At 42.8% G+C, this 15,052-nt stretch overlaps 1 long non-coding RNA gene across 1 annotated transcript; it reads left to right on the forward strand.

Annotated features, from left to right (window-relative positions):
• Positions 1-6,683: 6,683 nt before the first annotated feature.
• On the forward strand, positions 6,684-14,848 carry LOC149917625 (uncharacterized). Its single transcript, XR_016467573.1, has 3 exons — positions 6,684-6,901; positions 7,312-7,542; positions 14,222-14,848. It is a non-coding gene; the product is annotated as an uncharacterized LOC149917625 (long non-coding RNA).
• The last annotated feature ends 204 nt before the right edge of the window (positions 14,849-15,052 follow it).

A 15,052-nucleotide genomic window follows, 5' to 3' on the forward strand; every position in this document is an offset into this window, starting at 1 on the left:
AGCCCCAGGAGCTGCCTCTTGGATATCTCTTTGCAAACCAATGGCAGAATCATAGAATCATAGACTCATGGCCTGGGTTGAAAAGGATCACAATGCTCATCCAGTTCCAACCCCCTGCTGTGTGCAGGTCACCAACCAGCAGACCAGGCTGCCCAGAGCCACATCCAGCCTGGCCTTGAATGCCTGCAGGGATGGGGCATCCACAGCCTCCTTGGGCAACCTGTTCCAGTGCCTCACCACCCTCTAAGTGAAAAACTTCCTCCTCATCCTAGGCAGCCTCTTTCTTCTCTTGCAAGCCAAAGCTTTCTGGTCACTTCTGCCAACTGAGCTGTCTAACAGGGCTCTCCAGCACTCACCACTGATTCATGCCAGTACTTGCAGGAGTGTCAGCTTCCATGTGCTGAATGTGAGCTGTGTCCGTACTGACCCACAGTCAGGATGGTGCTTTGTGTTGTGCAGTGGTGGCATTTTGACTGGTCCCTGAGCTGCAAGCCAGAGCTGCATCTGCTGCCAGAGGTGATGGAAGGTAGGGAGGGGCTTGGGAAGGCAGCCCCCAAGCTTCCTGCTGGCATCATTTCTTGTGCTTTAATCCTAAATAGAGTGTTTGAAAGATGTGGCCCAGTAAAGTGTGGTTTAGAGATCTTCACATGTCAGGGCAGAAGCATGGTGAGGAGTCTGGAGTCTTTCTGTGCTGTTCACTGCTGATAAACTAGGCCAATTCCTGCTGGTCTGACATTAAGGAAATAACCCACCTGAACAAGGGTGAGGGAAGGGACCGTCCCCTCTGCTCTGTGTTGTGGCAAGCACCGGGTGCAGGTTGGGTGCTGCCATGTCCAAAGGACACGAAGCTGTTATGGAGCATCCAAAGGAGGGCTGCAGAGATGGGGAAGGGTCTGCAGGGCAAGGGGTGTGAGGAGAGATGAGGGCCCTGGGTTTGTTGGCTCCAGAGCAGAGGAGGATGAGGGAAGGCTCATGGCCATAGAGCCCCCCATGACCCTATAGCTCCTCACAGGGGACAGAGGGGTGAGGAAAAGGCTCTGCCCCAGGGGGTGGTGGGCATCTTCAAATGCTGTGTTAGCTCTGACTGCAGTGCAGATAATGATGAGTTGCTCTTTGAAGCTGCAATCTGCATGCCCAGCATGTCCAGACTTAATTGCTCTGAGGATCCTTACTTTGGGATCAAGAGCTCTTCTGCATCTGTTAATTTGTAGGCAGGAAGCTGTATCCCTCTTAGACTGGAAATTATGAAGACTACAACAATTCTGCTGAGGAACTTGGACAAGTCCAAAAATTTGAAGAGAGACAAACCACTGTGTACATCATACATGTCTGGTCTTTGCAGAGCAAAAAGGGGAAATTCACTGGTAACTTTTTGTACAACGTGCTCTGCTGCCTCCTTAGGACCAGATGAATGTCCAAACATCCTGAAACATTTTAAGGTTCTGCAAAGCTACAACCAGGAATAGATTCCACCTGCTTCTCAGAATCTCCTTTGAAAAAGTTGTCCTGTCCTTTAGAGCTCCTTTTAAACTCACTCTTTCTCCAGAGATGGGACTGGACTGAGGCTCTGGTGAGGCCACTCTTTGAGTATTGTCTTCAGTTTTAGGTCCCTCAGTACCTGAAGTACAAGACACTGAAGCCCTGGATTGTGGCCAGAGAAAGTCAACAAAACTGGTGAGAGGTCTGGAGCACAAATCTTATGGGGAGCATCTCAGAGTACTGGGGTTGGTTAGCTTGAAGAAGAGGCTCAGGGAAGATGTTACAGCTCTCTACAACTCCCTAAAGGAGGTTTGAGCAAAGTGAGGGTTGGCCTCTTCTCCTGCACGACTATCAGTATGACCAGAGGGAATGGACACAAGTTGTACCAGGGGAGCTTCAGGTTGGATATGGTTAATAATATCTTCGTGATTCTTTATCCCACTGTTTTTTTCTGTAAAGGTGAAATGATTTTTCTACTAGTCAGATACTGGTAGCTTTTGCAAAAATTCTCATAAATCTTTCATGCTAGTAAAGAGCTCAAGTCAAGCATCCTTAAAGAAGCTGAGCTGCAAGTAACTGTGTTGGGTTCTCCTTTAATGTGAAATTCTCCATTCGTTCTCCAACTGAGCTGCAGGCAAAACCACAGTGCTTTGGTTATTCTGAGCATCTGTGCATTTGACCCAATTACTGTACGGTATCTGTCAGTTGAGAGCAGCATATAATACAGAAATGTCTGATGCTGGAAGCTAATTACTATTTCCTTTGTAACTGATTTTGGAGGGAGATGAAGAGGAGGTGGGAAGAGGGGGATGTGTTGAAAAAAGTAGTTCAGGAGCTTGCAGTAGTTTCCATTTCAAGTGTGACAGCAGGTCATTCCTGCAGTTTAATGCTGAACTGAAAAAAATAATCTATTTGTGTACCTCCCATACATTTATATAACCACACACGTGCTTATAAAAAGAAATAAATATATCTGGAAAATCTGTAAAGTTTGGATTGACAGCATATAATTAAAGAAACAATCAATCCATAGCATAATAAGCTAAGCTGCTCTTACTGCCAGTGAAGAGAGCTATTTAACTTTTTCTGAACCAGAAGAATAGCAGTGGTAGAAATCTCCACTATGCAGCTGATTTGTGCAGTAGTGCACGAGGGAATTACTTTTAGAATTTGGCTTGAGAAAACAATTTTGGGAAGAGACAACGTGCAGAAGTTCCTGTAATTTCAGTGGCAATGCCATGCAGAGTTGCTTTGGTACCCTAGAGGATATGGAGCACAGTTCATGTGCTTTGTATTAAACCCATGTGAGCAAAGGGTTGTGTGATGATGAATCCAGGGGATGCACTGTGAGGTGACTTTTGCACACCTGCTGTGTGAGCAGCTCTGCAAACAGGAGGGGTAACGGATTGCATAGCAGCTCCCATGGGTTGCAGGAATAATTTGCAGCATGCTCTGGAGGATCCAGATCTGATGGACTAAGAGCTGCATGGTAACGAATCCAGCATGCCCAGGATATGCTGGATTACCATTGCAAACAGTACAGACATAGCATATGTGTACTGTGTGACCATTTATCCAGGATTTGTCCAGGGTTTCTGGAAGGCTCTCAGAAGGACGATGGCCATTTGGCTGAGTTCTGTCAGGGATTTCTGGCTGTGCCTAGGCAATGACTGGAAGAATCAAGATTTGATTCAACACATCACACCATTTGTAACTTTTCCTCTTGAAAACTCTGAATTATGTCTTTTTTTTTTTTTCTTTTCCTCTATTAGTCCTCCCAAAACAGGCATCTGAATGTGTCTGAAACATCCATGAGGGTGCAACAAGAGACTTGTGTGCTTCTGGAACCTGATGAGACACCCTGAAGCATCTCATCTGGTGCTGCACACTTCAGATTGGAAAGCTGAACAGGGCTCTTTTATGAGAGCTGTGGTCATGGCCATAAGTACGTAGCCAACAGGTGAGATTCAGATACAAATTAAGATATGTCAAGGCTCTCCAACTCTTGGTGGATGATTGGGCTGTCACAACAACAATTGACTTTTAAAAATTATGACCGATTCCCTGAGTACCCCTATACCTTTTTTTTCTCTGACAAGAAAGTCATTTTGCAGAATTCAGCTTAATTCTGGAGCAGCTCAGGCTGTAAAATAGTCATAACAATGCACAATCATTGCCTTGAATATATTTACAAATGCACCAAATATGAGAAATTTTCTACGGAATAATAGATGTCACAGATATATTCAAAATGATTCTTCTACCTTTCTTTGAATGTGCACTTTGGAGAATCATTTTTATCCCAAATCTCTTAGGACTTTTTTCCCCATAGGAGAATAAGGATTTTGCCCAGGTTGCTTCAATAAAGAGCTTTTTCTTACGCTTGTGTGTTGATTCCTATGGCATTAGAAATTTAATGTAATTTAATGTATGTACCTTTTTATGAATCATTTAAGAGCATAACTCTGTAGGGGGATGTCTGAAGATTAGCCTCCATGTGGTCCAAGTTCTAATGAGGCCAGTGGAGAGACTCTTGCCAGGCATTCCTCCAAGACTGTTTCTGCCTTACAGCTGGAGAGGAGATAAGGGTTATTGCCTTGTGGCTGCTGTGTTTGAACGAGGGTGCAGAAGGTACAATAATGATTCCTATCTTTAACCAGTAGATGAGCTTAAAGCAGTTGGGCTTCTTTATGACTCTGTGAAAAGAAGGACATCTTAGTGAGCTCCCTGGAAAATGATTTGGGGTTGAGGTCAGGTTGATTTACTTATCCTTAATTGAAGATTAAGGATAGTCTTGATTAAGACTAATGTCAGACAATGCTTAACACCTGGCGGGTATGGTTAGATGTTGATATAACACAAAGCCAAATGTAAAAAATATCAAGGTAGATTTTTGGGTTTGTTTGTTTGTTTATTTGTTTAAGCACTTTTAAGTGCCATATCTTGCCAAGAACTGACTAACCAAACCAGTAAAAAGCGAGTGCCATAGCTTCAATGGATGGAACCATAAATAGAGAGGGAAATGTCAGTGCTAATTTTGGTACCTGCACTGTCTTCTGAAATGTGACTTTGGCTAATTGACCTTGCTCTCTGAGGACACCAGCAGCGAATATTCTTTGTTGTCCATTCAAGAAGATGAGAAAGACTCAGGGCATGGCAAGATACAACACTACAAGAAGGAGTTCATGAAGAGAGATTAGAACTAGTGGTGAGTCCAAGCCAGGAAGCTCACAGAGAACACAGAGGACCATGTTGATTGGCTAAGATATGTTGAATCACACTGTTGGCCAGACTAGTTCTCCATTAACACAGTGTTAGTGGAGAGTGCTTCAAGAGGAGGACCTTGGACTGGGGGCTCTGTGTCTCTTTAGGTGAATTAAACACCAGGTGCATCTATCCATCTGGTGTGATCTATCTATTCAGATAGATCTGTGGTTATTATTGTTCAACAAGGTTCCCCGTAGCGACCGTGGATGGATCAGAACAAAGCATGAGGTGTCTACCGAGAGCTTTTAAGCTTCCACTTGGCCAAAACACTCTTTTGAGGTGCCCGTGGCATCACTGCAACGTTCAGTCAGTGCTCCAATTAGTGCCATGCGTGCAGCTGACATCCATGAACTGTTTCTTTTGATTAAAAATCATCAAAGACAAGCGATCTGGAAGGCATAAAGTAGGGAAATTACAGGAAAATAATAATAATAATAAAAAAAAGCACAGTATGTAACCACGTAACTCTATGATACAGTATTGCCATTGCTACTAAAACACCATGAGCTTCCCAGTGATTTTTCAGAGTCTGGGGATGGATGCTTCTCATGCTTGTCTGAACTTTTCTTGACCTGACTGCAGCTTTACTTGGTTTATTTGTGAGGGCAATTGCTCTCTAGTTGCCTATGCTAGTGTCTATGGCTAATTTATTTTTCTTTCTTAACCACAGTTTTATATAGATAGCAGCAACAGAAAGAAAAGGAAAGAAAAGGAAAGAAAAGGAAAGGAAAGGAAAGGAAAGGAAAGGAAAGGAAAGGAAAGAAAAGAAAAGAAAAGAAAAGAAAAGAAAAGAAAAGAAAAGAAAAGAAAAGAAAAGAAAAGAAAAGAAAAGAAAAGAAAAGAAAAGAAAAGAAAAGAAAAGAAAAGAAAAGAAAAGAAAAGAAACATTTATAGGTCAATTGAAGAGCCTTCTCAGGAAACTGCACTTTGCATTCTGAAGTCTTGCTGCACAGCTCAGAAAACAACTCAGCTTGGAAAACAACTCATAAATGGATCTTTGCTTTCCTGAACTGTGACCCACAGGGCTGAGTCCTCTGTCTGGGATGCAAATCAGAGAGTGCATTCCAAGACTGGGTGGAGAAAGGTAACAGATTGATTATTTTGGATAGGTTTCAGATATCTATACCTGTCAGATACCTGTCAGATAGCTCAAAGTAAATTTTTTGTGCTCTAAGCTCTTGCTAGAGTCAATGGAGTGAGTAGGATGCTCCTGGTGTATCACTCAGATGCCCCAGCTCAAGTCTGGTAGAGCTCATGGCAAGTTGGCAGGTGGGCAGCTCTGTCTGGTCCAGAGTTGACCTACAAAGTTTGTAAACTTTTAGAGCATCACAGTTGGAGGAAATGAATCCCACTTTTAAGCAACTCAGCTTCTGGAGCTGGACTTCTCACTTGTTCATTGCTTGTCCCTGAGGGTGTGGTGAGTTGAGAGTTAGCCAGGAAAATACAACAGGAAAGTGGGTCACTGCAGCAGCAAAGCAAGCTTTCCTCTGCACCGAGTCTGCTGGAAGAGATTTGGGACATGGCTGCACCATTTGGTGGGTGGAAGCCCACCAGTGAGAAGCTGAGGACGCAGAGCTGGGGCTCTGAGCAGGATGCCACCTCTCTCAATGCTTGTAAGCATCTGGTGCCATTGCATGAATTTACCAGCACAGCAGATGAGGAAATAGTTTTAACACACTTACTGATGTCAAAGCATTTGAGTGAAGCACCAAAGTGCTTTGCAAAGCCTTGGCTTCTGCAGTGAATCAGTGCTCAAAAAACCACCTGCCCTCCCCTGGGAAAGAGCACAGCTGATATCCCATTGTTTGTGAAAGCTGCCCTGTGGATGATAATCTCATTTGCATCCTTGCCCTGCTCCTTCACAAACGACACTTTGGAGCTCCCCAGGCCTTGTGAGGGATGCAGACAGCAGACAGGCTGGAGGAGCAATAACCATTTCCTCTGCTTAAATGAAAGCAAAGAGTATTTCCACGCTCAGCAATAAAAATACAATTGCCTCAGCTCCAGGTTTGCCTGCAAGTGATGGGCAAAGCTGCAGCTGCCCTGAAATTTTATCAGCGGTGCAGAAAGAAGACAGCAGTAGCCTTTATAACGTGCCCAGCGAGGGCGGGGAAGAAACAAATGGACCAATGTGGGGGTCCTTGTGCAAGGCAAGGTGTGTCAAAACTGGGGGAGCTGGGATTTTGGGATGTTACTCTGTAATCCTCCCATGTGTGCAGCAGGGCTGGAGGGATGTGCTGTACCCTAAAAGAAGGATTTGGCACAAAAGGTTTTCTGCTCCTTGGTTGGGTGTGACTCAGTCTTGCTCAGCATGAGGCAAATTGCTCACAGGTTTGCCCATGCCTTCCTCCAGGAGTATACAACTTTTTCCTTATATCCAACCTAAATCTACCCTCTTTGAGCTTGAAGCCATTTCTCCTTGTTCTATCACCGCAGACCCTGCTGAAGAGTCTGTCCTCTTCTTTCCTGTAGATCCCTTTAGATATTGAAAGGCTGCTCTCAGGTCACCTCAGAGCCTCTTCCTCTCCAGGCTGCGCAGCCCCAGCTCTCATTCTATCCTAACAGGGAGATGTTCCATCCCTTGGATCATTTTTGTGGCCCTCCCCTGGACATTCTCCAACAGATCCACGTCTCTATACATCTTCAGCTGGCATTTTCTTCACACTGGAAGAAATTTTTACCAAATAGATGCAGCAGATAGATGCACCAGCTTCAGAGCATGCTGCAGTGATAAGGCTGAACTCAAGCATCTGCGTTCAGAGGGATTCAATGAGGTGATGTCCCAGCAGGTGCAAGGTAAGTCTCCCTCTGTGCATAGCAGAAACGAAAAGCACATTGCTAGACACATCTCCTGCCCACAGCCAACTCCTCTGGAAGCTGTAAGGCATTATTATGCAGAGGATGCTGCTCTCTCCTTGCTGAAGAGGTGCAGAGCCTTGGCAGCCTACACGAGGAGGAGGGACGGGCAGCTGTTATAGGCATTTCAGAGCTGACAGTACTAGAAAAAAGAGATCAAAGAGTATTTATCTTGTCCTTTTTCTGCATCCCTATTTCCATAGCATCCCAGAATGGAGAACTTTTTTTCTTCCCCTGTGCTTTGTTAACTAGCAAGCATCTGTTCATTTTAAGCTCAAGGAGGGAAGGTTTAAATTGGATGTGAGGGGGAAGTTTTTTACTATGAGAGTGTTGAGGTGCTGGAACAGGCTGTCCATAGAGGCTCTGGGTGCCCCATCCCTACAGATGTTGAAGGCCAGGTTGGATGGAGCCCTGGGCAATCTGGTTATGTATTAGATATGGAGGTTGGTGGCCCTGCCTGTGGCAGGAGGATTGATGTTCTTTGGGGTTCCTTCCATCCCAAGCCATTCTATGATTACTCTCTTTACGGTGAGAGATTTCACCTGGTCCCTTGCTGAGCCACAATGCAGACACAATGTGATGGACAGGTCAGATATGGTTTGGATGAGCTGTGGTGGCTCATACCTTGCTTTTTCACTTATATGCTTCTATGGTCTATGCCACATCTCTGCACAAGCCTCAGTTTCCCTATACATAAAAAAAGGAGCACTTTGAAGCTGCTGGCTTGAAAGCTCTGCGCTGCATCTCTATTCATACTGATGAGTCTCTTAGCATTGTAAACAAAGCACAGAGTAAAGTGAGATCATTGGCTTGGAGATTTGGACTAGATAACCCTAAAGGTCTCTTCCAACACAAGTGATTCTATGATTCTGTGACACTAAGCCTTCTCCAAAGCATGTCCTGTTACTGTAATCTTTTTTTTTTTTTTTTTTTCCAACCCCTTTTTTTTTCTGGATACCTGTCTCCATTTGTCAAGATAGATGTACAGTGCAAAGACCACAACAGCATTGCTCCATTGTCCTGCAGCCCAGCTACAGGATGTAAGGGATAAGTCTTGGATATAAGGAAAAACTCTTTGGTTATAAGGAAAAAGTCTGTTACAGTGACTTGCAAGGCCAGGATGGATGAGGTCCTGGGCAACCTGATCTAGCTGTGGATGTCCCTGTTCATTGCAGGGGAGCTGGACTAGATAGCCTTTAAAGACTCTTTCCAACCCCATTTAGATGTTCATGGATGTAAGTACAAAGCACTCAACTAGCATTAATCATAATGCTTACTCCTGATTCTCACTAAAAAAATGATGGCTTTGCATGTCTGTATGGACACAGGTGATTCCCATGCCCAGGAATAAGAAGGCTTTATTACTAATGGATGTAAAATGAATTAATAATGAGGCCTTCAGATGCACCTTTGCAACTGCCCAGGAGTAAGAGCGCGATGCTTCTCAGTATTGCGTGGGACTGAGGGAAATTAAAAATATACTGACAAACCAACCCATAAAAAGCTATCTGATAATCCCTCATGTTTTCACATCAGGTCACAGTTTAACAATTGGCCGTGACTTCAACAAATACCATTTCCTTTGTCCAGCTGTTTGCACAGAAAGGAAGGCTGGTTTGGCCAGCCAGCAGAACTGCTCCTTTACATTTCTGACTGACGCAGGACAAATAAAAATAGACTTCTGCTGCAAACACAGACCCACCTTGCTTATCTCAGAGGTAAACAGCGCGACAGGCTGCTTACAGCCCCTGTTCTTCTGCCTTTTGGCTCAGCAGGTGAATATCTCACGTTCCCAGATGATGCTGTTAGAAGGTACCATGGGGTAAAGAGTGCATGGGCCCAGAGCAGGGGGAAAAGAGGTGAAAACAGAGGGGCAGAAAGCAGTGTGGCATGGCTGACTTTTTGTAGTTCAGGTTGTGAACTTGCTCTCTTTATGTTTTCCATTAGATTTCTATCTTAGCCCTATTAGCAGCCATTATTTGTCCACTGGTTGTTACCACCCAATTGAGACCTTAACAGCAATGCTCTTTGAACCTCTGTGTGATATAAATGTGATGTAAATGACACCATTAAGTCTTTTTTCCCTTTGGAAGCTTTGAAGCCCTAGCATTACCCCTAGGCTGCCCTGAGTTGTGCCTATCAGTAAATTAAGATATGGACTGATAAATTCTGCACCTAAAAGTCTCCTCGATGCATACAGTTTGAGGTCACAGTAAATCAAGATATGAAACAGAGGATGAATTGGCCTGGTGTAGCCTTAGACACCTCCATTGTTGACATCTCCAGCTGAGAATAGTCCCAATAAGCTTGGAGATGAGGAGTAGGAACTCTAGGTGAGGTCCAGCTGTCTAAACAAAGACTCTTAGAGTTGCTGTAGTGGGTTTTCCTTCCAGGAATAATGTTGCCCTTACAAAATGGTGGGGATATGCTGTAAATCCTGTGTTCCATCTTTTGTTCTCACGTAGATGTCTGTAACACCTTAGGTCTCTCATGTGGCATTAGGCACAGTGAAAGCCTACCATCAAATATGTAATTAATCCGATGAATTTCAGCTGTCTGCTTGAGATGAAATGATTGCAGACTTGCTGCATTGTTTAATCAAATTATTAATCAATTAACTATTAATCAAATCTCCGGTGACTTTAAGTAGATCTTAATTATAAGTCCAGAAAATCAAAATGCCGTGACTTCAGCTCCAGTAGTTTCAGAGTAAAGTTGAAATTTGCTCCATTCTTGGCCAGCTTCACAAACCCTGGGTTGCACTGCTTCAGTTATCAGTGGTCATGAAATTCAAAAGTGAAGAAATGCCCCAGTATGACTCTACATTTGAGTCCAGATAGAAGGAAGCAGAGGAATACACATCTCTCATGCAAGAGGAAAAACTGGAGCAAGCAAAGGTCTGATTTGTTGTTGCTCCTATCTGGAGGGTAAACCTGACATTTCTATCTGCCAATAGCAATTTATTGTGAAGCAGCCCTGCAGGGAAGGTTTCTTCATGCTAAATCAACCAGCAAATGAAATGAGCCTTGTGTTGCAACCAAATAAGACATTTATTCACAATGTACATGGCTGGATGCATAAATAATTTACATATAAGCAGCTGCAATTTCAATACATTGAACTAAAGCCTCCCTAACAACCCTGCAGAAGACAAGAATTAAAACTCTGTTAGTATCGAAGCTGAATATATACGTAAGTGTGGTTTTGTTTTCATTCTCTTTGTGGAGAGAGAGAATTTTGTATGGCTTACAAGGAAGATGACCACTTTAATGATCATCTGGTCAGCTTTTCATCCCAGCTAACATCTCTTTCCTGAAGCCACGGTCAGATTCACTCCCCAATGAACAAAAGTTGCCTAAAAAATGGTTTTCAAGAGTACTGGCAATGAACCAAAGTAAGAAGTATGAAATATACTACTGGAGGTGGAAAATACGTTCTCTACTTTTTCTGAAAAACTCAATTAATATTCTAATTAGAAGGTAAGTGCTGACATAGTAAGGGTAATTATGTTCTTAACAAGAGTAAGGTTCTTTCTGGACTTAAGTGTATTTTTTGATATAATAGTCAAGGTTCCCATGTTCAGCAGTCATGAGAAGGTTCTTATTATACAAATTTGTATTTAACATTAACAGAGAAAATAAGAAATAAAAAATAATATATAAATGAAAAGAAGGAACATTGTATGTCCTGCAAAACTTGCAGGTTTGTATTTCAGGTAAAGCCATAATTGTTGCCTCTTTCCTCTGTTTTTGAATTGAAATGGTTTTCATAGTATCTTCGTCATCATATCTTGATTGAAATTTCCTTTTAGGATGCGTATTCTTGTTCATGAGAGCTTGTTTTTGTGTTCACTGATCTGAGAGGAAGCAGGGAAGTTGTATTGCCAAGGGGAATTTGGGTGCCATTCATTGAATGTCCAGGTTTCCCTTGGCAATGCCTTTGTAGCCACCACCTTGGACCTTTTGCAGAGCAGTTCACACTCACTGTGCATCTCTAAATCTGACATCTTACATGAAGAGCAGACTGGGAAAAGAGGTCTTTGTATGATGGACCTTCTTTCAAACAGGAGAGTCGGTCATTTCAATGTCTGCTCTGTATTTAGGAGTCCTAATTCAGACAACCTGGGGTTATTTGAGTGCATTACATCTCTCAGCTGCCTCAGTTTGTCTGCTACACCTGGATAGATGAATATCCCCCTAAAGAGAATCCACTGGATTGACAAGAGGTCCTAGAAAGGAGTTCACTTGAGAGGCTTTGGCACTAACAACTGTATAATAGGTACTGGGTGAGAGAAGTTCCACCCAGAAAGTCAATACTGCAATAACAATTGCTTTTTGCTTTCTGTTTACAAAGTTGACAGTAGTTTTTCACACTCTGACCCACTTCACAGAGAGAGAACATTGATCCTCTGGGTGCAATGCAATGTAGTTTTTCAACTTCTTGTCCCCACAGACACAATGGCTGTACAGCAGGGTTGGGTGGGAGGTTTTTCCTCATTTGGTGGTGAAACTCAACCTGAGGTTGAGTAGGGTCTGTCAAATACATCCCCTAGGCTGATCATAGGATTTTTTACCTGTCCTGTTAAGGTTATATGAAGAAATCAAATCTACGTAAGTGAACTCTTTGTGCTTGAGAAGGTCAGAATAGGTTTAAGTGGAATAAATTGTAATTCAGAATGGTGGAAATCTGTATTGTTCCCCCACTCAGTAGCACTGTATCAACTTTTATTTGCTTTTCAAGAATGGGAAGAACTTTGGTCATGAGTTTCTGCACCCAGTTTCTCTCTACAATAATAGGACTGCCATTTATCTTCACTGCTGAAGTGCTTCATAGCTGCGTGTCACACTATGCTGCACCAGCACTTCTCAGCTCCTTTGCCTTTCGAGTCCTTTTTTGGCTTCTGACAAGAGATATGCTCTCCTTGAGTATAGATGATCCACTTGGAACCCGCTTGAAATGCTCCCTAGCAATCTCCCCCTCACTGACCTCATCACCTGGACTAATTATTACCTTGCTCTTTGACTTTTTGATACCTAAAAAGCTTTTAAAATTTATTTTGTTTTATGGTGAAGAGGCCATAGCACTTCAGATGATATTGAATCTGCAGAATTTGTTCACCTTTGTTTAAGGGTTGAGCAATTCCAGAACTGGAATATTACTATGGATCTGGGCAGCAAACAATATTGCATTCATTTACATTCTGCAGTATAATTAGACTGACATTTGAATAATGAGAGCTGCTAAATTATGTGTAACTATTTCTGACATTACAAAAGGTACCCACTGACTGTTATCGCTGCTTACCTCCATAGATGTGACCCTTATGCTTCTAATTTGTCACAAGGATTGTGTGTTATGAATTACACACCTATTAATCACCATGTATGTAGAATTAACGAGATGATGTAGTGGGATATTGCAGCAGCAAGAATTAATTTTGATCATCATTTTGGAAGCATTACCCATGTAGAAATATAACTGTAGATAAATTATATTTGCTAAGCCTTCAAAAAAGTTTAATTTGCTTTACAAGTTGCCACTTCAGACAAAGTTACTAACCTCACCCATGTAATGCTCTGAGACGGCAGCCCAAGCTCCAGGTCCTTGGATTATGCAGTTCTGTACAGCACTGCTCTTAGTTCAACACTTTCAGTCTTGCCCAGCTCAAATACATAATTTCAACAAACAAGTAATGTCCTACACCAGGAAAGCAGACTGTATATAAAGAAAAGATGTACTACTGCCAAGACCTACTGAAATGGAGCGTTACTCCCCAGCCTTGTTAGAAATGAGCATGCTGGAAAAGGAATGGGAGTGCATGAGAACACGAGCCCTGACTTCTTCCCGTTACAGAAAGTCATGTCAGTGCAACTGAAAGGAACTGAAGGCTTTCAAATTCTTTTTCTTTTTTCTCCTTTTTTTTTTTTTAACATTCAAGAATATAAAGTAGTCTTATTCAAAAACACACAGTGTAGAAGGACTTGATCTTGCAGTTCCAGGATGGTGTGCTCACCCTACCTGGTTGCTTTGGCTATGAGCTGAGTTAGCAGAAGGGAGGCAGTGCTGCCTTTTATTCTTTCTGAAAATATATTTGAGTTTATCTTGACTTTTTCTTTTTTTTTCCTTTTTCTTTTTTGTAATTACAAAAAGCAGACGTGAAAATGTTCTCTTTCACATCACGAATGTTTTTGGTTTTTACTCAAATGGCATCTTGAAGTTTCTCTTTTCCAGGGAGAATGAAAAAAGAAGCCATAGCACGTATATTTTAATGCTTTGTACAAATAAACCATGTTGTGTTTTTTTTCCTCTTCCCTTCGGTCCTCAGCAGCCAAACAAGTGCAATCAGTTATTCACACCAGTTCTATTAACCATCACAAATGATGAAAGCCAAAGACTTCCTCTGACACGGGGAAGCTGGTGAGAACCCAGCATTCGGGAGTCTCTACCATTTTGATTCCAAACTTTATTGTTGTCCAGCCCTGGCCACAGTGACAGTAATCCACTCCAGGACTGCTTGTCCCTGGCCAGTGATGTAAATGGGAAAGGAGAAAATTGGTCAGTATCCTTTCCCAGAATAGAGAAGGCTGTGACTACAAATAATCTTTTCATTTACAAACAGATCCTCGGAAATGTGATAAGCATGAAGCAAGGAAGGGGTGAGTTCAGACTCAGCCAAGAGGACAAAGCCAGACATGATTTGGCAGTGGGAAGACCAGGCTGAGTAATGTGCACTCGTGATTACTGCTGTCTGAGGGACATCTCTGCGAGCTGTGAGATTTATGTGGACCTTCTCCCATCGTAGACTGAAACAAATGGCATTTCATCAAAAACCCAAGAGTCCTGCTGGAATAACTCCAAAGCAGTCATCTGTTTAGATTCTCATCTGTAAGTCAAGTGGGATACACACAGAGAGTGGAGTTTAGCAGAGGACTGGATCACACAAGTACTGACTTAGTGGGTCATTTATGATGGGATGAAATGAAAAGCTGCATGTAATCCAAACCAGAAATCACATTGCATGCAGTGCTCTGTAAGAACTTCCTCCAACACAGCAGGCAGAAGCTACATTTCTATCAGATGCTCATAATTATTAGCCAGGAGCAAGCAAAATGTAAAGAGATATTATGGCTTCTAGCTATATCATGCTAGAGAGCTTAGAGTTAGGTAGCTGATAAGGAACAGCTACTGATTAGGCATCCCAGCAATGTAAATCTGCAAGTGTTGGACTAGGCAGATTCTTGGCAGCAGCGACCAACTCAGTCTGGGACTCCTGCTGCCACTACTTTCCTTCCTTTGTAACATGAAATTCTCATGTGGATTCAGGTAAAAGGTAATGATTGGGTTCCATCACTTATCAGAAGGCAGGGAAGGATGTACAGACGTGGGTGTTGATATGGCACTGTTCTAAAGCATTGCCCAGGTCCTGCCCACACCTCTCTGTTTCCGAGGC

The sequence above is a fragment of the Phasianus colchicus genome, chromosome 6 (assembly GCF_987193195.1).
Source record: "Phasianus colchicus chromosome 6, bPhaCol1.hap1.1, whole genome shotgun sequence".
Lineage (NCBI taxonomy): Eukaryota > Metazoa > Chordata > Aves > Galliformes > Phasianidae > Phasianus > Phasianus colchicus.